Source organism: Equus asinus, chromosome X, assembly GCF_041296235.1.
Source record: "Equus asinus isolate D_3611 breed Donkey chromosome X, EquAss-T2T_v2, whole genome shotgun sequence".
Taxonomy (NCBI): domain Eukaryota; kingdom Metazoa; phylum Chordata; class Mammalia; order Perissodactyla; family Equidae; genus Equus; species Equus asinus.
In genome coordinates this window covers 77,213,718-77,237,702 of record NC_091820.1, presented here as the reverse complement: position 1 = coordinate 77,237,702, position 23,985 = coordinate 77,213,718, and the positions used below count along the sequence as shown (strand labels likewise).

At 34.7% G+C, this 23,985-nt stretch overlaps 1 long non-coding RNA gene across 1 annotated transcript in view; it reads right to left on the bottom strand.

The window, feature by feature from the left end:
- The window catches only part of LOC139042671 (uncharacterized), a 35,490-nt gene that overhangs the window by 9,790 nt on the left and 1,715 nt on the right, over positions 1–23,985 (bottom strand). Inside the window, exons 2-3 of the long non-coding RNA XR_011499665.1 lie at positions 21,937–22,156; positions 15,851–15,988 (exon numbers count right to left, since the gene is read on the bottom strand). This is a non-coding gene — a long non-coding RNA (uncharacterized lncRNA). The remainder of the gene's footprint in view (positions 1–15,850; positions 15,989–21,936; positions 22,157–23,985) is intronic.

The window sequence follows — 23,985 nt, the reverse complement described above, 5'->3', positions numbered from 1 at the left end:
CTCACTCAAAAAAAAAAAAGGCCAAAGGATCTGAATAGACATTTTTCCAAAGAAGATATATGAAACGCCAACAGGTATATGAAAAGATGCTCAACATCACTAGTCATTAGGGAAATATAAATTAAAGCCACAATGAGATGTCACCTCACATCTCTTAGAATGGCCATCATCAAAAACACAAGAGATAACAAATGTTGGCGAGGATGTGGAGAAAAGGAACATTTGTGCACTATTGGTGGGAATGCAAATTGGTATGCCCGTTATGGAAAAGAGTATGGAAGTTCCTCAAAAAGTTACTACCATAGGACCAAGTAACCAAGTAATCCCACTTCTGGGTATATATCCAAAGGAAACAAAATTATTAACTTGAAAAGATATCTGCATGCCTATGTTCATTGCATCATTATTCACAATAGTAAAGATTTGGAAACAACCTAAGTTCCCATCAAAGGATGAATGGGTAAAGAAGTTGTGGTATGTATATATATATATATATATATATATATATATATATATACACCATGGAATATTTTTCAGCCATAGAAATAGTGAAATCTTGCCATTTGTGACAACATGGATGGACCTTGAGGGCATTATGCTAAATAAAACAAGTCAGACAAAGAAAGAAAAATACTATATGATCTCACTTATATGTGGAATCTTAAAAAAAATCGAAACTCATAGAAAAAGAGATCAGACTTGCTGTTACCAAAGGTAGAGTGTGGGAGAAGGGGGAATTGGAAGGAAATGGTCAAAAGGTACAAACTTCCAGTTATATGATAAATAAGTACTAGGGATGCAATGTACAACATGATGACTATAGCTAACAATGCTGCATGATATACAAGAAGTTGTTAAGAGAGTAAATCTTAAGAGTTCTCATCACAAGGAAAAATGTCCTTTTCTTCATTCTTTTATTTTTATTGTATCCATAGGAGAAGATGGATGTTAGTTGAACCTATTGTGGTAATCATTTCACAATATATGTAAATCAAACCATCATGCTGTATGCCTCAAACTTGTAAGTGATGTATGTCAATTATTTCTCAATAAAATTGGGAAAAAATAAAAGAAAAAAGTGATTTTTGTCATCAAAAAAATATATACAGAAATTCTAAAAACACAGAAAACATTAGCTTCCTTGTAATTTGTCATAAGGAATTTTCTAAGCTGGGGATTTTCTATCCAGGTGGGTCTATGTATCATAATCACCCTGGGAGGCTTCTCAAATTGCATATTGCCCATCCCCCACTCCAGGTCCCAACCTAAATTCTGACCTCCATCTCTTAGGACATACCTTACTCTCTACTTGAGAATTTCTTCTCAACCCTCTGTTGCTGATGAGAGTTTGGAATATCCTTCCAAGGTTCTTGGGCAGGGAAAATGTTGAGAATTGACTTAGGATTGCCATTTATTGCCATTTTTTGTTCATTCAACCAACATTTATTGAATGCCTACATGGTGACACACTTTTTAAACAAAATACAAAAAAAGAAATATAGAAACTAAGTGTTCATTACTCTCATAAAATATTAGTAGATTTCTCCTTTTTGTCCCATCCTCCTACTTCTACTCACAACAAATGAAGTCAAATTTCATGAGCTGATGAAAGTGAGTAATTATATAATTTATTCTTTGGCTGAAATAAACCATTTTATCCTATCCACTATGGAATATTGAGTATTCAAGAGTAATGCCCTTAATATTTCACTATCAGTTTGTGAATAATTGTAGAAAAAAATTAAAATAATTCATACTTTTTATAAATTACTGGTAAGATGATACAGTTACAAAGGGATTCAAAATCAAAATAGATGTATTGCAAAAATTGAAAAATTATTCCTTTTATTAACCCTTAATTTTATCAAAATATTGCTATTTATATTCACAATTCATATTTTATATACCCCTTTACATACAAAATAAATACTTTTCTATTATGGGCATGAGACCATTGTATGCTGACACAACAATTAAATATTTCACATTTCTTGTTTCACATTTCACATGGTATTTCAGATATTTTAATTATCTTACAAATTATGTTAAGACGTATCAAGCACAGAATTCTTTAATTCCAGGATTCAACTAGCATATGCTTCCTTTGATTTCTCTGAGAAGGAGATTTGGGGGCCTTGCATTCAAGGCCCAACTAAGAGTTATTAATTACCAAGAGGCTAAATTTGGTCATGTAGACATCTATCACAAACCACAGAGTCAATATGTACTGAGGTCACATATCAGTGATAATTTATGTAACTAAAAGGGTGAACAATGCAATCACCAAATAAATAGACATTTTTACTGTATACCTGACTGCTTAATGGCTCTTATTTTAATTGGGGTACTGGCATTTTCAAAACGATTTCTTTTGCTCCCTCTGTCTTTTTTATTGGTCTGTTTCTTCCACATCAGCTAGGAATTGCTTATCAAGTTAAATTTTCCTTCTCTCCTATTAGACACAACATATCCTCCAGTGATAATTGGTCTTCTTTCAAAAACTCAACCTTAACTAAAAACTGAACAAAATATCCTTTAAATCCCATAGAACACAACCCTGAAATATCTTTTCCTGTTTCTTCCTAATTTACACAGCAAAGAAATACATGCTTCTATTTCCCTCAGAGTTAAAGGTGAGGCAACACTTTCAAGGGCTGCAATAGGGGATACTGGACAGACAAGGACTAAGAACAAAGGATAACAAGAAGTCTGCCAAAAAATAGTGTTGAGGGGAGTGCTGTCTAGCCACTTACATTTTACATCATTGCCAAAGGTGGGCTCTGATTCTACTATGTAAAATGCGAAGTGACTGCTCCTTTGCACAGCTACCAAAAGCACAGGGCCCTCTTCTCTTGATTGGGTAGAGAAAGTGTCACTACCTCAACTCCAAATGCTTAAATCTAAGATAATAATTCTTCATTACATTAAAACCCAGAAGTCAAAAATTTAAAAAGTCAATATCTCCTTTGTTTGAATTCAAGCTTTGACCCTCAATTTGTTCTCGATAAATAATTCTTGAAAGACATAAATGACTGTATATATGCCTAGGCTGGAATAACACCTAGGTGTTCTGTGTTGGGTTAGTGTCCTCAGTGAAAGGGCCATACTGAAGACTTCCTGTGCTCAACTGCACATTTAGTCAGTTTTAAGGTAGTCAGATTTAAAGAGAAGGTTTTATAAAGGTTGCTGGGATATAAAAAGCAGCTAGTTGGTACTGCTGAGTAGCGAAATGACTAAATTGAGGCTTGGGAGTCACAGAGTCCCTTATTAGCTGCACCTGTAAAATTCAGGTAATACTGTGTCAGAGGGGAGTTCTGTGAGTGGATGAGATCATGCATGTGATAAATGTGCAAAGTGTAAAGCATAGAACTCTATATGACTCCACTCATAGGTGGAAGTTAGTATATTGATAAGGAGATCTGATCGGTGGTTACCAGGGAAAAGGGGGGGTGGGGGGAGGGCACAGAGGGGGAAGTGGTGTACCCACAACATGATTAACAAAAATGTACAACTGAAATCTCACAAGGTTGTAATCTATCATAACATTAATAAAAAAATTTAAAAAAAATAGTGCTTTATTATGTTTGCCAAGGTTCAATTACATTTGCTCTTGTTCTTGCTCTCACACTTTCCCTCTCCCCCAAGCTAAGTGCAGTCCAGCCCCTACTCTCGCCTTGGAAATCCCATCCACTCCCATGAATGTGTCTTCCAAATCTCTATGGCTAACTCTACCTTTTCTTCTGGTACTAGCTTTGTGTCTCTATATGCACATTTCCCACAAGATGTCCTGCTTGCACTGTTGACTGGGCTCATCCTCTCCTCTTCCAAAGAGCCTTTTCTTCCTGATTTTCCTATTTATGTTAATAGTCAGTCAGATTTAAAATCTGGAAGTCCTTTTTGGTTCCAACTTCTCCATCACCCCACAGGAAGACACGTGCCAAGTAATGATGGTTTTTTACCTCTGCTGCATCTGTCAACCTTATCACCTCTCTTCTATTCCCACTATCCCTAATTACCTCATGCTTCTGCTACTCTGATAGCTTCAGAACTGGTCTCTCCACTTTCTACCTCTCTATGAGTTCTGTTGCATCCTATACACTGCTTTTCACTTAAGATTCCTAAAGTGAAGTGAGACCTGGTTATTGATAAATAAATGAAAAGCAATAGGATATATTGGAGTATATGAAAAAGCCATTTGGTATAAAACTAATTTGGCCTGATCTTATTTTTCCAAAAGGGCCAGATGGGGCCTGTTGAGCATGCATTGTACATCTGCTTTAAACATTTAGTATGTCCCAAAGACAAGAAAGATGCCCTTAAAGATAGGGGTATAGCTTTCTCCCATATCAACATTTCTTTAAGGATAAACATCTCTTCCTAGAAACTAAGGATTAATTACTGACATGCTGTGCTCACCTTGCGACCACTGACCTGCTGACCATTGACTTTCTTTGCCAACTAAGCATCTTGTGACGGTAGTAAAAGAGATATTCCTGTCATATGTGATGTATGCTCTTTGTTACAAAATTCTCTAGCCTTTAAAACCCTCCAGCACAAATTACACTCTTCTTATACCACTTCTTATTAATTTCTGGTCGGTATCAGAGTTTCTTGTACTTGTAGCAGTTGTACCAAATTACTCACTATTTTGTACCTCTACAAGCCCCAACTTCACATTATAAAACAAGAGAAACAAAGAAAAAAAGATATAAGATCCACAGGCAACAGAGAATGTGGAAAGCACTGAAAAATCAGGAGACCTGCGTTCTAATTCTAGCTTTTCCCCCAATTTAAACAATATTATAAGCAAGTCATTTGACCTATATGGAGTACATCAGTTCCCTTCCACATAAATGACTACTAAGGTACTGTATGCTTCTAAGAGTATAAACAGCAACAATTAGTAGTTCTACCAATTGCTGTGTGGTCTTGGACTAATTACTTAGCCTCTCAAGGCCTCAATTTTCATATATGAAATAATAGTTCCTACTTGTATGACTGCTGTGAAGATTAAATGAGTTAATAGATTTAACTTTATTAGAACAATTCCTGGCACAATAAGGCCTCAATAAACATTAACTGTTATTATCATTCTGTGAAGCCTGGGGCATTTTTTTCTGTCTGGCATATTTCTGAAGTGGTTCTTGAATAGTGTGAGCATTCTGCAAATTAACCACAATCATTCAACAGTGTGTTTATACTCAATAACCAGTGGAGAGCGAACCACTGCTATAGTAACAATTGCCAGGACCAGATGTATGTGTATTAAAAAAATAAAATTCAACTGAGTAAATTAGAAGATCTGATCGGATTTATTGAACTTTTCATGAATTGAGCAGCATCCCATTTAGCAAGTAGAGAGGAGCTCCAAAGGACTACAGCAAGGGGAAGGCTCTTAAAGGCAGGACAAGGAAGTTATGAATGGAAAAAAACGATGATTTTAGATTAGATCATTTTCCTTTGAGAAGTGGAAAGGGCCCATGTGACAGATTACCTCATTGGTGTTAACCAGAAAATTTCATACTGAGTAGTTAAGACTAGATTTCTGGGGGTTATAACTGCAATTAGGTCAAGTATTCAGCTCTTGTTTGGTAATATGGCCAGAATAAGTAACTCCATTTTGGACCTGTGGTTTCCTTTTTAACATGTGAGGAAACTGCAGGGTTTTCTCACTCAAAAATACCATTTATCGCCTCTACCATCACTCCAATAAACACACACACACACACTTTCCTCTACAGTGCCTGAGATCACATGATCATAAAGTCAATCTTTTGTGTTAAGCACTGTTCTTTTTAGTAGATTTTCTATGAAAATGCAAATTCCCCAAGGAGAATTAACACATTAAGTGATTTACACCTTAATGTGACTGAACTTGTCAGTTTTTGTTTTCTCAGACTGAGAAAGGTTCTGCTGAATGAGGCTCCTGCATTGCTGGTGGGAAGTCACCATCTCAACATAAACTTTACTGCTTCAAAATTTGGCCAGGGGTTGACTAGCCCTGATACATGCTGCTATTTTTTTCATATGAGAAAATGCCCTTGCAGAAGTGGTATTTTCCAGGTTGTTTTTTCATATGCATTGAGGCAGAAAGAATAGATTTGCAAATCCATACTTGATGTTGCTGGAAAGTTTTCTTGAACAAAACTAATTGAGAACTTTGTTGGGAATGGTTCATACTTACATAAAGATTAACTTTCCTTTCTTGCCAAAAATCACCCAGACATTTTGTTATCTGCCAAGAAAGTGCTCAGAGGCGTCTTTAACTTGCATAGCTGTTTCCAGCTTTAATTCTGAATTGACATTTGCTCTTTAATTGCAATAAATCTCTTCACAAACCCATTTGCTTTGAACGTTTCTTGGATACGTAACCTGTCATTCTTTAAGTGAGGTTACTTTGTTCTTGCCTCAGCATAAGCACAGTAAAATTGAAATAGCTTTCTTCCACAGCACAGAAATTATCATCTGAAAAGGCATTGTTGGGGATGGCCAAGGGAAAGAAGAAAAAGAATATATAAAGCCCCAAGACAAGTGACACTTTGTGCCTCATCCTCCATCCTGATTCTGGCCAACACTTTTAGACAGATGAAATCAGAATATCAAGAACACGTCAGTCTGAGGGGAAAGGAGGAGAGGGAAGAGAAAGGAAAAAAGGGGGAATGGGAAAAATTATAGCTTTCACACCTGCCATTGCCTCCCACTGGAAGGGAAAAAATCTTGCTCTGTTGCCAGTCACGGCAGTAATATAGGTTCACTCACCACCACCACATCCAAATTCAGGCCCTAGACAGAAGTGACTCAATTTTCTATAATTTGAGAATATCTCTGGACATTGTTATTATGCCACTCTTTTTCCTCTGTGTCCATTTATTTCAGGATCCACCTAAGTGTAAACTTTTCCTTAGACTCTTTGTAAGTCATCTTTACAAGCTTGGGCAAGTCATCAACCATTTTTCCATTTACTCATCTGTAAATGTGGCCTAACGTTCTCCAGTGTTCCCCAGACTTCAGTCATGTGAATAGTATCTTCATAATTTCTGCCATATCTCTACACTATCTTATTACACTCTCATATATGTCATATATTTTATACTATATTATTACTAATACTTTTTCTTTAACAAGACTAACTATTATAACCTCATACTTATCCTAAGAAATGATATAAGCAAAATATCAAGTGTAATATGCTAGCTATATCTTTCCAACATACTTTAAAATAAATACATAACTTTTAAAATAAAAACTTTCCATAGATCACTTGAACTCATCTAATGCACTGTCACCCTTTGTGACACTCTTTTACTGTCAAAATGCTACCAAGAGTTGAAATCAGACAAGTCTAATTTCAAAAACTGGCTCTGTCCCCTAATACGTAATCTTGGCAAGCACCAATGCCTACCACATAAGTTGTAAAGAGGGTTAATTGAGAAAATGTATGTTTAGGGTTGGCACCAACAAATGCTGTTTTTGCTTTGTACCTCAGTTGTCATATCTATGAAATGCAACCTAGTATAAATGGAATGAGAATGGGCTTTGGAATCTGGCCCACTGGATTAAAATCCCAGCTCCAGTTACTTAAACTTTTTGAGTCTCAGTTGTCTCTTTTGTAACTGGAGATGATACCAGCTAAATTACATTGGGTCATTGTCATCAAGATCAAAGATAATACATATAAAATGCTTAAATCATGAAGCACTCTGTAAATGGTAACCATAAATATTATCAATATTGTCCTCTTCAGTGCCCTACCTACAACACAGGCAAAATGGAAGTAGATATTATTCATTGAAAAAGTAGAAAACAACCCCATTATCTTCTATCTCATATTATGCCCCTCTTCCTTTTCTGCCTGATAATTTCCTTGGTAAACAGTCAGGGATCTATCACTCAAGCTATTGCTGGAACCTAAGAGTGTCAATACCAGAATAAGAATGAGATGCAAAGTCAAGCAAGGTACTTCAAAATAAGGCTTAAGAGTTAATATTTGTAAGTGCTAAGAATAGAGCCTCACAGAGTATGCACTCTGTGTTAAATGCGCCACCTAAGGGCTAAATAAATTAACTAAAAATAACTGTGGAAATATAAGAAAGAGAAAAAGAGAAAAATGATGCAATTATTGAATAATCAGGACATACCATGACCCCAGATCAAAAGATTTATGTGTCATTGGGTGAGAAATGAGGTTAATGGAGAGGAGGTAGCGAGACAAAAGGAAACAGGAGTCCCCTGGCATTAAAGATTAAAAGGTAAACTCACACAGGCAAACTAGCCTGGATGAATCTTTGGATGCTTTTTAGCAAAGGAAAAACAAGCAAAACCAAATAAAAATAAAATAGGGCCTCACAAAGGGATGCCTCTTCCCACTCAGAGGTGAGAGTGCAGTAACTCAGAGGGCTACAACAGATGTAGTAATGAGCAATAACGTCATCCTTTAATTGCTCAATCTTAGTAGCAGCCATTGATGGAAAAAAATCATCCTATTTTTTTTCCTGAACCACATATCTTGCTATTATGAGTTGCTTTATTTTTGTTCCAGTGTAACGTCAGTGGGCTTACTATATGCAAATGATGAAAGCAAGCCTAGCTAATTAAAGAGAGGCTTAAAATCAAATGTAAAAGTAGCAAAGTATTTTTGTTAATAACGAACTGGTTCCCTAAGTATAAAATATCAAACAGCTTGATATAGTACAGCTTATTTTTTAAGGAAAAAAGAAAAATTCTGAAATTCATAAAAATATTTGTTTTGAAGTAAAAAAATACTTAAAAGAAAAGCCCTTTTGATTTTAGTGAGCAAATGTAGACATTATAAAGTCATTAGTGAAAAACACACTAATTAAAATGTAGCTTCATGAAGAAAATGAATGAGTAGGCAGAAAAGAGTTCACAGTAGTCTTTCAAAGCCCAAAACTACATTGCTTCTAAGAAACAACTTACATGAGATCAGTCATCACTAATCATCACACAGCAAATGGAATTCTGTTCTGAAAATGCATTAAGAAAAATTACTTCAAATATCATTTGGTAATAATGAGCTACCTAAATAATGATGTTAAAATATTTGGTTCATTTCTTTACTTTATGTTTTCCTTTTCCTGTTATTTTATTTTACTTTTTCTCTTATTGACTTCCTATTGAGTCTCTTTTTAGCTTTCTTTTCATTTTCCTCGTTTTTTATTCACCATGTAGAATTCGTTCCCTTCTGCTTGTTTCCTTATTTATAGCTGCACCTGCACCTCCTCCACCTGTGTTCATACTCCCTATTCCTTCATTGAATGCAAGAGCAGTACAATAAAGAAGGCAGAGAACGAAGCTCAAAAGTCCAATTTTCTGTAACTTGCTCTGCAGGATAATCTTAAAGCACAGAGCTTTATGACAAACCCTGGTAAATTGGTTCAACCTTTAAAAGCTCCAGTACAGTTTGCCCATGGTCATACTGATATAGATTTAGCATACAAGCGGCACAAGCTAGATCTACACAATCAAAATAAGGTAAGAGATTTGGGGGAATTATTGTACTGGTGCCAGACAAAAAGTCCATCACCAACTCCTCCTTTTGACTGAAATTCTTCCCAAAGTCACTCTAAGATTACATAGTAAATCAATAATATTTGAAGGCTTCAGACACTCACATTGAAGAGAGAATGAACAAATAAAATTTTATATGTGTTGTCTTATTTACTTTTGGCTTTAATAACAATAAAAATGAGTAATTTGTATGCATTATGTTATAGACCTTCATTAAGCCCTTGTCCGTTACTTTATTTTAACAAGGCCAGGCCATGAGTTAAGCAGTATCAATACAAATTCAACTTTTCTGCTAGAGGAAAGAAAAGCTCTGTGAAAACACATTAGAAATAACTTCAGTGTTCATCTTCAATAGAGAAATTGAGAAAAAGATACACTGATTCAACAAGTTCAGCCATGAAAATGTATGGTTATAGTTACAGTATCAATATAGAAACACTCTTATGATATATACTGGTAATACCTGGTGTTTATATATTGTGTGAAATACTTAAATATCACCTATTTTTGACCACAATTATAACTCATTCAAATACCTGAAAGGTTTCAACGAGGTTAAGGTACCATAACCTTGAAGATGAGTAGTACAGGAGCAAACTAAGAAGAAAATATGAGAAAATGATAATTGTGTTACAAAGGTAAAGTTATACTTTATTTCTATTTTAAAATTTTATTTTAAATTCTTTTCATATAGTCCATGCAGAGAAGGAAAAAATGTTCCTCTACCCTTCTAGATTCTTCTGGCTGGTCTAAGAATTAAATTGACTTGAGGCAGATTAACAGGAGCAAATCAAACAAAATTTAATAGCAGGTATACATAGGAGAAACCCAGGAAAACTGAGTAACTCGCCAAAATGACTGAAGCCACCACCTTAAATATCACCTTCAGCTAAAGACAAAAGAGCACGTTGTGGGTAGAGGTTTGGGACTTCAAAGGCAACAAAGGTAATTCACATGGAGATGGAAAAGCAAATGTTTGGCAAACAAATGTTTTCCTTGGCTTGTAGAGACAATGGGACATGGAGAGAACTCTGATCAAATGGGCCTTCCTAGGTTCTTCCTTGTCTACCCCACCTAGTTCATATTATACTGGAGTTATCTATGTGGATAGCTCCTTCCTGAAACAGGTCTCCTATCTTAAATTCTTTTAGGCAGTTAGGAGGAAGATCAAAGTTTCTTCCTGAGTCTTTTGTTCTTAAAAATAATCAAGCCAAACAGATACATTTTGGGGTGGCAAATTCTGGTCCCCTATATCTGTGAAGTGGTTAGATTCCATTTATAAATAATAAAATAAAATATATCCCAAATGTTTGAATAATAGTATGCTAGTTACTACATAGTCATTTCACTCCTTGAAATTTTAGGAGGATTATTAGATAACCAGAAATATTATAGATTGGGAGAAAAATTAATGACCAACATTTCATTCTAAACTGATTTGACCATCTTAACTGCCCCACAAGGCCTATGACTTTTGCTACAATGAAAACTCATTTGTCCCAAAAGCAAAACAAATATTTACTTTGAAAATCACTTTCTGAATCTAAAGAGTAAAATTCTGAAATTTGTATATATTGTAACAAATGTTTTATTTAGAAAATGCTTTTATTCTGCTATACTATCCATATTTACGTGCTTGAATATTTAGTTTATCTTAAAATAAAATATTTTAATTGCTTTATAATATTTGTATTACCTAAACTAAATCTACCAGAATTTACTATTATAAGTTCTATTAAAAAAAATAACAATAGAGCCACTGTCCTTTACAAATTTTCAATATGTTTAAAGATTAAGAGTTGTTGATTAATACCACAATGAGACAGCATTACACACTCACCAGATATGCAAAATAAGTCTGACAATACACGTGTTGATAAGAATGTGAGCAATGAAACTCGCATACACTGTGGATGGACAGGAACACTCATTCACTGAAGTTGAAAGTGTAAATGAATACAACCAGTTAGGAAATGAGTTTGTGAGGCCAAAGCTATACATAGCCCACCACCCCACTATTCCTCTCCTATGTGTACACACTTGTATATGAGAGGACACATGACATTCATAGCAACATTGTTACATAATATCTCCCGACTGAAAACAGCCCAATTTTCAATCAGTAGTGAAATGGATAAAAGAAAAATGTGTATTTATACGATGGAACACTGTACAGTAATAAAATGACAAACTATGGTCACTTGTAGATGAATCTCACAAACATACAAGAAGCAAACCAAGAAAAACGAGGTGGAGAAGGAGAAGGGAAAAAAAGGAATGCATTAAGTATGGTTCCATTTATCTAATGTTCAAAAATAAGCTATCCTGTTTAGGAGGGGCAGACAAAGACTTCTGGGGTGTTGTCTATGTTCTTGACCTGGGTGGTGGTTATGCAGACCTTTGCTTTAAAATTCTTCTTTAAACCAGGGATCAGCAAACTATGGCATATGAGCCTAATCTACGTCACTACCCGTTTTTACAAATAAAGTTACCGGAATACACACACAAGCACACAGAGTTGCTCATAAGAAATGAAGGAAAATAAAGATAAGAGCATATGCTTGTACAGGATATCACAGTTTAAAGAACCCAGTGAGGTCAGTATTTTTTAAATCCTTCCTCTTATTTTCTATAGATAAGTATATGAAAGTCACAGATTAAATAACTTGTCAAGATCACATAGATAGCCAGCAGCAGCACCACAACTTGAATGCACACTATCTGGATTCTATTTTGCTCTTGAATATATACAAGATACCCTTTGTACAAGTTTCCAAAAGAGAGCATTTTATTTAGGGCAAATTGTTTAGCACAGGATATATTGTAGTTCAGACTAAACTAAAATTTATGGGACATCTACTAAATAAACAATGCACTGTCTATAAATTCTAAATGACTTCAGTATGTCATGAACTTCACTAGCTCATTTAATCAGAGACATTGGTGAAGTCTTAATTAAGAAAATGCAACTTGAAATGGGTCTGGAAGGGTTTCACAATTGGTGTGGGGAGTTTTACATTTCATTTAGATTCAGATGAAGAGACAAGCAGAATTGAACAAAGGAAAAGCAACACTGTGTCCCTGGATAGGAAGACTCAATTTAGTGAAGATGAAAATTCTCCCTAGATTCGTTTATACATTTAACATAATTGAAATAAAAATCCCAATGAGATTTCTTTTGGAATTTAACATGTGATTTTGAAATGCATTTGGAAAAACAAACAGTTCATATTAGCCAGGTAAATATTAGAAAGAATAGTACTAAGGGTGCAGTTACTTTACAAGAGATACAATAAATTAAAGTAGTATGGATATGGCAAGGAGCAGACAGATAGAGAAATTGAACAGAATAGAAAAGACCCACATCTCTATTATAAATTCATATATAATAAAATTGACATTTCAGATCAGTAGGATGAGGATCAATTATTCAATAAATAGTTATGGGAAAAAAACTAGCTGGCCATTGAAAAAATACATACAGTGAACCTCTCTAATTTATAAATTCTAGATGAATTAAAAATGTATATGTTAGGGGTCAGCCTGGTGACATAGTGGTTAAGTTAGCACATTCTGCTTCAGCAGCCTGGGGTTCGCAGGTTTGGATATCAGGCATGGACCTAGCACCACTTGTTGGACCACGCTGTGGTGGTATCCCACATAAAATAGAGGAAGATTGGCACAGATGTTATCTCAGAGCCAATGTTCCTCAATCAAAAAAAAGAGGAAGAATGGCAACAGGTGTTTTAGCTCAGGGCCAATCTTCCTCACCAAAAAAAAAAAATATATATATATATATATATAATATGTTAAAAATTAAACTGTCAAATAAATATAAGGAAATATAAGGAGATCTATATCTATATCTATATCTATATCTGTCTATCTATATACATACACATCTTGGAATGGGAAAGGCAATTCTAAGCATAGCATTAAAGGCAGAATCCATAAAGGAAATGCAATAGTTATGGTTATATTATTTTAAAATGTTTCTATGTGAAAGAATTATAAACAAAAATAAAAGGAAATTACAAACCAGGAAAAGAAAATTGCAACATATATGACAAAGTTTAATAACCTAAATATATAAACAACTCCTAAAAGTCAGTAAAATGAAAATATAAAAAATAAATGAAAAGGTGATGCGAAAAAGAAGTGATACATGAAATAACAAGAGCCAATGTCTATTTAATCCTTATGATATGCCAAATATTGTGCTAAGAACTTTACAAGAATTTTCTTATTTGGTCCTTACAACAATCCTATGAAGAATATATTATAATTACCTACATTTGACATATGAGTAAACTGAGCCTCAGAAAGGTTAATTCACTTGCCTGGATCATAAAGCGTTGGTACTTTAGCCCAGTTCTCCCTTATTCCTGAGCTGTAGCTTTTAATCACTATAGTATATTGCATTTCCAATTGAAGAATAAAATTATGTTCAGCTGCACTAGAAATCAGATAAATGTAAACACCTAGTACCACCACTCACCTACCAAGTAGGCATTTTAAAGAAAAATTAAAATATACAAATATAGCCCTGGATGGGGGGAAATGGACACTCTTGTAAACTGTGTGTTGGAAGATAAACTGGTACAACTTTTCTCCAGGGTGGTTTGATAATAGATTGTAAGTAATAACAGTGTAGGAAACTGCAGCAGCTCAGGGTGACCCAGAATAAGCAAAGAAATGTGAAAATAAATTAAAAAAGAAACCCACGGCCCTTGTGCATGCTTGAGATATTGTTGTGTGAGAGGTTTAAAGGTAGAAGAATACATTTCCTTCTCCGTGGTCTCAAAATGGGAGGTGAGAAGCTGTGTAAATGCGGTAAATTGTCACCTTTCACCGTGGAGAGTCAAAATAGGGCGTCCAAAACTGATATACTGAGAAATAGATATTAAAATATATTATTTAAATTTACAATTGTTACAATTTGTAAAAGTAAAACACAGAAACTGTTTAAAAGTGTTTACCTCTGGGGAGTAGGCAAGTGTGAAGACTTTTACTTTTAGATTATTAATATGATTTGAGTTCTGCTTAATTTTTAATAATGTACAGGTACTATTTTAACTGTAAAAATCTACCTTAAAACAAAAAGAAAGGCAGCCACATTAATAGAAGATTAGATATATAAATTTAGTATACCTATACAATGGAATACTATGATGTCATTGGAAAGAATGAAATAAGAGCCTATGTAATTACATGAAAAAATAACAATAATGAAAAATAGCTAAATCATTTATCAAGCACTTACTCACTAAAACATTTATTGAGCACTTATTGAGTGACTTTTCAGTCACTGTTATAAGCTCTCCATGTGTATTCTAATTTAGTAATCTCTCAACTGCTCTATAAGAAATGTCAGACAGAGAGAGGCTAAGTAAATTGCTCAAGGTCACACAGGTAGCAAATGGCAGAGCCTGGATTAAAACAGTGCGTCTCCATAGCCTATACTTTAAGTGCTACACTCTACTGTTTAAATGGGAAGTGAAGAAGTAATTGCAAAACGTGTTTTTAAAAGCCATGTATGTATGTGTGTGTGTGCAAGCACACAGGTGTGGTGTGTAGAGGCTTTGTGGCATGTGTAGAGTATGTATGGAGTGTGCATGGTTTGTGATCTGTGTTTGTGTGTGCGTATACGTGTGCGTGCGTGCATGCATGTGTACAGAAGGCATAAGCAAATAGAATTTGGAAGGGTATACACCAAAGTGTTGTAGATGACATGAGGGAAAATATTTCTCTATTACATTCTACATTTTTGTGGTATTCTACTTTTCCCTCTGACTTTATATAATTTTGTGATGAAAGAATTAATTGTATCTTTAAAGATGCCCCAACGCTTAAACCAAATAGTTTCATTTCTATGAAGTGATTTTAAGGGGAAAAATCAAATATATGGGGAAAGGTGCATATACAAAAATTAATCACACTCTCCATTTCTTAAGTGCAGGCTGTGCAGAGTGGCTTCCTTCCAAAGAGTATAATATGGAAAGATGGGAAAGATGAGCAATTTTAGGGAGATATCATCATGGTGGTATGAGAGGATCCTTTTGTCTCTCCCCTTCAATCTACAGTGAATAAAACATCCATAACCCAACAAAGGCTACAGTGTACAACACACATTGGTACATACAAAGGTAGGTGAATTGAAGCACATAGAGGAGGTTAAATGGGGGAATAGCAGAGGCAGAGCCAAGAATCCTGGATCCCCAGCCACCATGACTGAGCCAGCTGCCCTCAACCCCAAAGAACTTGGTGGGCAGCAGTAGAGGCACATGTATGACTCCAGCCAGCCAGCTGAGGTGTCACTTACAGCAGCACCTGTGGTCACAAGAAGCAGAGCAGCAGCAGAGGCAGAGCCCTGTGATCCTGGGAACCCCGGCCTTGGCTCAGAGCTTGGTAGCAGCAGCGGAGGTACTCACAAACTCCAACATCCTGATCGCAGCAGCACCTATGATCACAAGGTAATGGGCAGCAGATGAGACAGTGCCCCACATACCAGGCTCCTTCCCCACAGTCCCACTTCCTCCAACCACAGTAGTGGAGATTCTGACCCAGGTGATCCTGGATGTGGCTAAGATATCAGTCATACCTGTGCCCACAGTGGCAAAGCCAGTGACCACAGCAACTCCAGCAATAGTAAGGCATCAGTGACCCTCAGAAGCTTAAGCAACAACAACAAGTGTTACTGGCAACACCCCAAATAGAGGTAGTGGAGGGTGGAGTATGCAGATTCTCAAACATAGCCAGAGGCAGCTCAGGTAAGAGACAGCCAAAAACTAGTGCTATAACACCACCTACTGAAAAACCATGAAGGGCCTCTAATCTAACAACCAGTTAAAAAGTTTGAATCAAAATGAAGCTATACCTAAATAAAAAATATTTGCTACAACAAATGCACCAGCAAAAAATTAACTCAGGAATCACCACAAAAAAAGCATAGTACCATGGCACTACAAAAAGAAAACAATTTTATCCAGAAACCAATGATAAAATCATGGAAGATTGTGATCTATCTGATAAAGAATCCAAAATAGCTGTTATGAGAAAACTTAATGAGCTATAAGAGAACACAGAAAGCTGGTTCAATGAGCTCAGGAATAAAATCAATGAACAGAAGGAATACTTCATCAAAGAGATTAAAACTCTAAAAAAGAATGAAACAGAAATTCTGTAGCTGAAGAACTCAAAAAACGAGATGAAGAATGCATTAGAAAGCATTGGAAATAGAGCAGAACACATGGAAGAGAGAATTAGCTGGCTCAAAGATAGAAAACTAGAAATAATGTAGACAAAAGAGGAGAGAAAACTAAGACTTAAAAAAAAGTAGAAATTCTACAAGAATTATCCAACTTCATTTGAAAGGACAGCATAAGGGTGATGGATATCCCAGAAGGAGAAAAGAAAGAGAAGGGAGCAGAGAGCATACTTAAAGAAACAATAGATGAGAACTTCCCAAATCTGGAGAAGGAACTGGATATACAAATCCATGAAGATAATAGAAAACCCAATTATCTCACTGTATAAAGACCTTCTCCAAAACTTGTGATAATAAAACTGAAAAATAAGTGAAAAAGAAAGAATATTTAAAGAAGCCAGGCAGAAAAAAACAGCCTACAAAAAAATCTCCATTAGACTATGAGCAGTTTCTCAGTTGAAATTCTGTAGGCCAGCACAGACTGGAAAGATATATTCAAAATATTGAAAGATAAAAACTGTCAAGCAAGAATATTCTATCCAGAAAGGTTATCTTTCAGATATGATGGAGAAATAAAAGCTTTCCCAGAGAAAAAAAAGCTGAGGGAGTTCATTGCCACTAGACCTGCCTTACAAGAAATGTTGAAAGGAGCCCTCCTACCTGAAACAAAAAGGCAAAGGTATGCAAAGCTTTGAACAATGTGATAAATAGACAGCATCAGAAAATGACAACTCTATATCAGAAATGGGATAGTATATATTTAATTTTAACATAAAAGTTAAAGGGAAAGGAATCATTAATAATAACTATAACCACATCAATTTGGTTATATATTCACAATGTAAATAGGGATAATTTGTGATAACAAGAACATAGAAGGGGAAGAAGAAAAGGATGGAACCTGAATGGGCAAATGAAGATAAAATGCTATCAGCAGAAAAAGAACTATCATATCTATGAGAAACTTTTATACAAACCACATGGTAGCCACAAAAAAAAAATTCAGAGCAGAATCACAAAACATAAAAACAGAGGAAACTGGAAAAAACATCACAGAAATCCACCAAACTGAAATCGCAGATGAAAACACAAAAAAAAGAAACATGGAAATATAGAGCAACCAGAAAACAAAAGATAAAATGGCAGTATTAAGACCTCAAGTATCAATAATCACCCTAAATAGAAATGGATTGAATTCACCAATCAAAAGACACAAAGTGGCTGGATGGATTAAAAAACAAGACCCAACAGTGTGCTGCCTCCAGGAGACCCATCTCAGCTCTAAAGACAAACATAGGCTCAAAGTGAAGGGACTGAGGATAATACTCCTAGCAAATGGCAACCAAAAGAAAGGAGGTGTAGTCATACTTATTTCAGACAAAATGGACTTCAAACCAAAAAAGGTAATAAGAGACTAAGATGGACATTATATAATGACAAAGAGGACAATCCATCCAGAAGACATAACATTTATTAACATATATGTACCTAATATAGGAGCACCAAAATATATAAAGCAATTATTAACAGACCTAAAGGGAGAAATTGACAGCAACACAATAGTAGTAAGGGACTTCAATACCCACTTACATCAATGGATAGAGCATCCAGACAGAAAGTCAACAAGGAAACATCAGCCTTAAATGAAACATTACAGAAAATGGACTTAATACATAGAGATGGAGCATTCCATCCAAAAGCAGCAGAATACACATTCTTCAGAAGTATACATGGAACATTCTCAAAGATAGACTATATGCTGGGAAACAAAACAAGTGTCAGTAAATTTAAGAAGATTGAAATCATATCAAGCATCTTTTCCAAACACAATGATATGAAACTAGAAATGAACTACAAAAAAAAGCTGGAAAAGTCACAAATATGTGGAGAATAAACAACATGATACTAAACAACTATTGGATCAATGAAGAAATAAAAGGAGAAATCAAAAAATACCTGGAGACAAATGGAAATGAAAACACAACATATTAAAATCTATGGGATAAAGCAAAGGTAGTACTAATTTTCTAGGGGGATTTTATAGCAATACAGGCCTACCTCAAAAAACAATAAAAATCTGAAATAAACAATCTAACATTACATGTAAAGGAACTAGAAAAAGAACAAACAAAGGCAAAAATCAGTAGAAGGAAGGTAATAATAAAAATCAGAGTGGAAACATATGAAATAGGGACTAAAAAGATAATAGAAAAGATCAATGAAACTAAGAGCTAGTTCTCTAAAAAGATTTAAAAAATTGACAAGTCTTTATTTGGACTTACAAAGAAAAAAAGAGAGAAGGCTCAAATTAAAAAATCAGAAACAGAAGAGTAGAAATTACGATGGATACCACAGAAATAAAAAAGGTTATAAGAGAATACTATGAAAAGGTATATTCCAACAAATTGGATAACCTAGAAGAAATGGATAAGTTCCTAGAATCATAAAACCCTCCAAAACTGAATCAAGAAGAAATAGAGAATCTACTTAGATGGGTCACTTGTAAGGAGATTGAAACAGTAATCAAGAATCTTCCAAAAAACAAAAGTCCAGGACCAGATGGCTTCTCTGGTGAGTTCTACCGAACATTCAAAGGAGATTTAAGACCTATCCTTCTGAAACTAATCTACAAATTGAAGAAAAGGGGATACTTCCTAACTCATTTTACAAGGCCAACCTTACCCTTATACCAAAATCAGACAAAGATGACACAAAAAAAGAAAATTACAGGCCAATATCGCTGATGAACATAGATGTAAAAATCCTCAAGAAAATGTTAGCAAATCAAATAAAATAATACATTAAAAGGATTATACACCATGATCACCTGGGATTTATTTCAGGGATGTAAGGATAGTTCAACATCTACAAATCAATCAACAATACACCACATTAACAAAGTGAAGAATAAAAATCACATGATCATCTCAATAGATGCAGAGAAAGCATTTGATAAGATTCAGCACCCATTTATGTTAAAAACTCTCAATAAAATGGGTATAAAAGGAAAATTCATCAACATAATAAAGGGCATATATGACAAACTCACAACTAACATCATACTCAATGGTGAAAAATTGAAAGCTATGCCCGTAAGATGAGGAATAAGACAATGATGTCCACTCTCGCCAAGCTTATTCAACATAGTATTGGAAGCCCTAGCCAGAGTAATTAGGCAAGAAAAAGAAATAAAAGGGATCCAGATTGGATAGGAAGAAGTAAAACTCTCACTATTTGCAGATGACATGATTTTATATACAGAAACCCTAAAGAATCCACCTAAAAAAGCATTAGAAATAATAAATCAATACAGTAAAGTTGCAGGGTACAAAATTGACATACAGAGATCAGTTGCATTTTATACACTAACAACGAGGCAGCAGAAAGAGAAATCAAGAACACAATCCCATTTACAATCGCAACAAAAAGGATAATATACTTAGGAATAAACTTAACCAAGGAGGCGAAAGACGTGTACCCTGAAAACTATAAGGCATTGCTGTAAGAAATGGAGGAAGACACCAAGAAGTGGAAAGATGTTCTGTGCTCATGGGTTGGAAAAATAAAAATAATTAAAATGTCCATATTGCTTAAAGCAATCTAAATATTCAATGCAATCCCCATCAAAATCTCAATGACATTTTTCACAGAAATAGAACAAAGAATCCTAAAATTTATATGGAACAACAAAAGACCCCGAATAGCTAAATGAACTCTGAGAAAAAATAACAAAGCTAGATGTATCACACTCACTGAATTTAAATTATACTACAAAGCTATAGTAATCAAAACAGTATGGTACTGGCACAAAAACAAACACACAAATAAATGAAATGGAATTGGAAGCCCAGAAATAAAACCACACATCTATGGACAGCTAATCCTTGACAAAGGAGCCAAGAACATACAATGGAGAAAGGAAAGTCTCTTCAACAAATGGTGCTGGGAAAACTATACAGCCACATGCAAAAGAGTGAAAGTAGACCATTATTGTACACCACACACAAAAATTAACTCAAAATGGATTAAAGACTTGAATGTAAAGCCTGAAACCATTAAACTCCCAGAAGAAAACACAGGCAGTATACTCTTTAAGATCAGTCTTATCAGTATCTTTTTGAATATGTCTCTTCAGGCAACAGAAACAAAAGAAAAAATAAAGGGGATTACATCAAACTAAAAAGCTTCTGCACAGCAAACGAAACCATCAACAAAATGGAAAAACAACCTACCAACTGGGAAAAGATATTTGCAAATCATATATCCAATAAGGGTTAATATCCAAAATATATGAAGAACTCATACAACTTAACAACAACAAAAACAGCCCAATGATAAAACGGGCAGAGGGTTTGAACAGACATTTTTCTAAAGTAGATTACAGATGGCCAAGAGGCAGATGAAAAGATGTTCAACATCACTAATTATTAGGGAAATACAAATCAAAACCCCAATGACATATCACCTCATACCCACCAGAATGGCTATTTTTAAAAAGATAAATAACTAGTGTTGGAGAGGATGTGGAGAAAACAGAACCCTTGTACATTGCTGGTGCGAATATAAATGGCATAGCCACTATGTTAGACAGTATGGAGATTTCTCAAAAAATTAAGAATAGAACTACCATATGATCCAGTTATTCCACTTCTGGATGTTTATTCAAAGAACAAGAAAACACTAATTTGAAAAGATATATGCACCCCTATCTTCACTGCAGCATTATCACAATCGCCAAGACTAGGAAACAACCTAAGTGCCCATTGACCTTAAGGGTATTATGCTAAGTGGAATAAGTCTGACAGAGAAAGACAAATACCATATGATCTCATTCATATGTGGAAGATAAACAATGAGACAAACAAATACATAGATACAGAGAACAGATTGGTAGTTACCAGAGGGGAAGGGAGGTAGGGGGAGGGAGGAAAGGGTAAAGCAGCACATTGGTATGGTGATGGAGGACAAGTAGATTTTTGGTGGTGAACATGATGCAGTCTATGCAGAAGTTGAAATATAATGATGTATATCTGAAATTTATACAATGTTATAAATCAATGCTACTTCACAATAGAGTAATTTTACAGTGGAGAAGCCTGACAAATATTACTTCAGCCACGTGATTAAGGTCAACATTAATAATCACAAATCATATTGATAGTATGGACCCTTGATATTATGTGATGATAGTGGCAACTTACCTCTGTAATCTTTCTCCCAAGAGAGCACAACTCCAGTCTGACTATGAGAAAGACATCAGACATCCTAATAGAGGGACATTCTACAAAATATCTGACCAGTAGTCCACAAACTTTCAAAATGTATCATCAAAAACAAGGAAAGTCTGAGAATCTATCACAGCTTATAGCAGCCTAAGGATAACTTGATGACTAAATGTAATGTGGTATTCTGGATGGGATCCTGAAATAGAAAAAGAACATTAGGGAAAAAAACAGGAAATCTGAATAAAATACAGACTTTACTTAATAAAAATGTATCATGATTGGTTCATTAACTGAGACAAATGTACCATTCTAATGTAAGATGATAATGATAGGTGAAACTGTGGGGTATATAGTAATTCTTTGTATCATCTTCACATTTTTTAATAAATATAAAACTGTTTTAAAAGTAAAGTTTATTTAAAAGTTAATCACACCATTATTTATAATGGCAAAAATAGATAAGTAAAAGGAGTAACCCAAATGTATAAAAATCAAGACATGGTAAAATAAATGCTAGAATATCCATATGATGGAATACAATGTAACCATTAAAAAGCATGCCAGAGTAGAAGCTTTATTAATTTAGGAAAACAACATATTGCTACATGCAAATTTTGGGTTACAGAAGAGTGTATATAGTCTGATGCTTTTTTAAGTGAAAAAGGTATGTCTATATAAGCAAAGGAAAACATAATTAAAGACAACGTAATAATTGTATACAGTTATTATTTTAGGACATTGAGATGATGGGCATTATTTTCCTTGTGTGCTTTTCTGTGTTTTCCAAATTATCTTCACTGAACATATATTACATTTGGAACATTTTTTAAATGTTTCAAAAACATATCAAAATCAGTTTGGAAAAAAATTAAGTTTCAACCTCTTATTCAGACCATACATAAAAAATAAACTCAAAATGGATCACAGACCATAAAAGCAAGCTGTAAATCTTCTAGAAGAAAATATAGAAAAAAACTTCAACACTTTGGATTAGGAAAAGGACAAAGAAAGTACTAACCACAAAACAAAATAATAATAATAAGCTGGACTTAAGCGAAATTTTAAAACATCTGTTATTTGAAAGATATTGTTAGGAAAATGAAAGAGACAAGCTAGAGATTGGGGGGGATATGTGCGCTACATATCTGACAAAGGACTATATCAAAATATATAAATAACTTATAAAACTCAATAAGAAGGGGACAAACAACCCAATTAAAAAGACACCTCATCTAAGCAAATACATGAATGACCAATTAGTACATGAAAATATGTTGAGAATCTATTAATCCATGGAATATCAACTTAAAACCACAATGAGGTACCACTAAACACCCCCGGAATGGATAAAATGAAAAAAAAATAAACTGGCAATACCAAGTGTTTGCAAGGATATAGAGCAACTGGAACTCTCATTCAAAGCTCAGGAGAGTATGCAATGGTACAATCACTTCGGAAAATAGCTTTGGCATTTGTTGTAAGTTAAACATGCACTTATCCTATGACCTGACAATTCTACTTTTAGATATTTACCCCCTAAAATGCAAACATATGTCCACAGAAAGACTTTTAAAAGAAATGTTTACAGCAACTTTAATCATAGTAGTCAAAATCTGAAACAACCAAATGTTCATCAACAGGAAAATAGAAAAATTGTGGCTTAGCCATATAATGATATACTATTCAGCAATAAAAAGGAATGAGCTACCAATACAAACAACAGCATGGATAATGCTCAAAAACAGTATGCTGAGTGAAAGAAGACAGAGACCAGAGTATACACTATACGAGTCCCACTTATATTGCGGTCTAGAAGAGGTAAAACTAATCTAGATAAACTGTTGCCTGGGGCAGGGGTGGGGGATTGATTGCAAGGAATCTTGAGGGAAGTTTTAGAAGCGATGCAAATATTCTATATTATGACTGGGATGGTAGTTACATGGGTGAATACATTTGTCAGAGCACATTAAACAGTATCTTTAAAATGGGTGCCTTTTATTGTATGTAAATTGTATCTCCATAAAG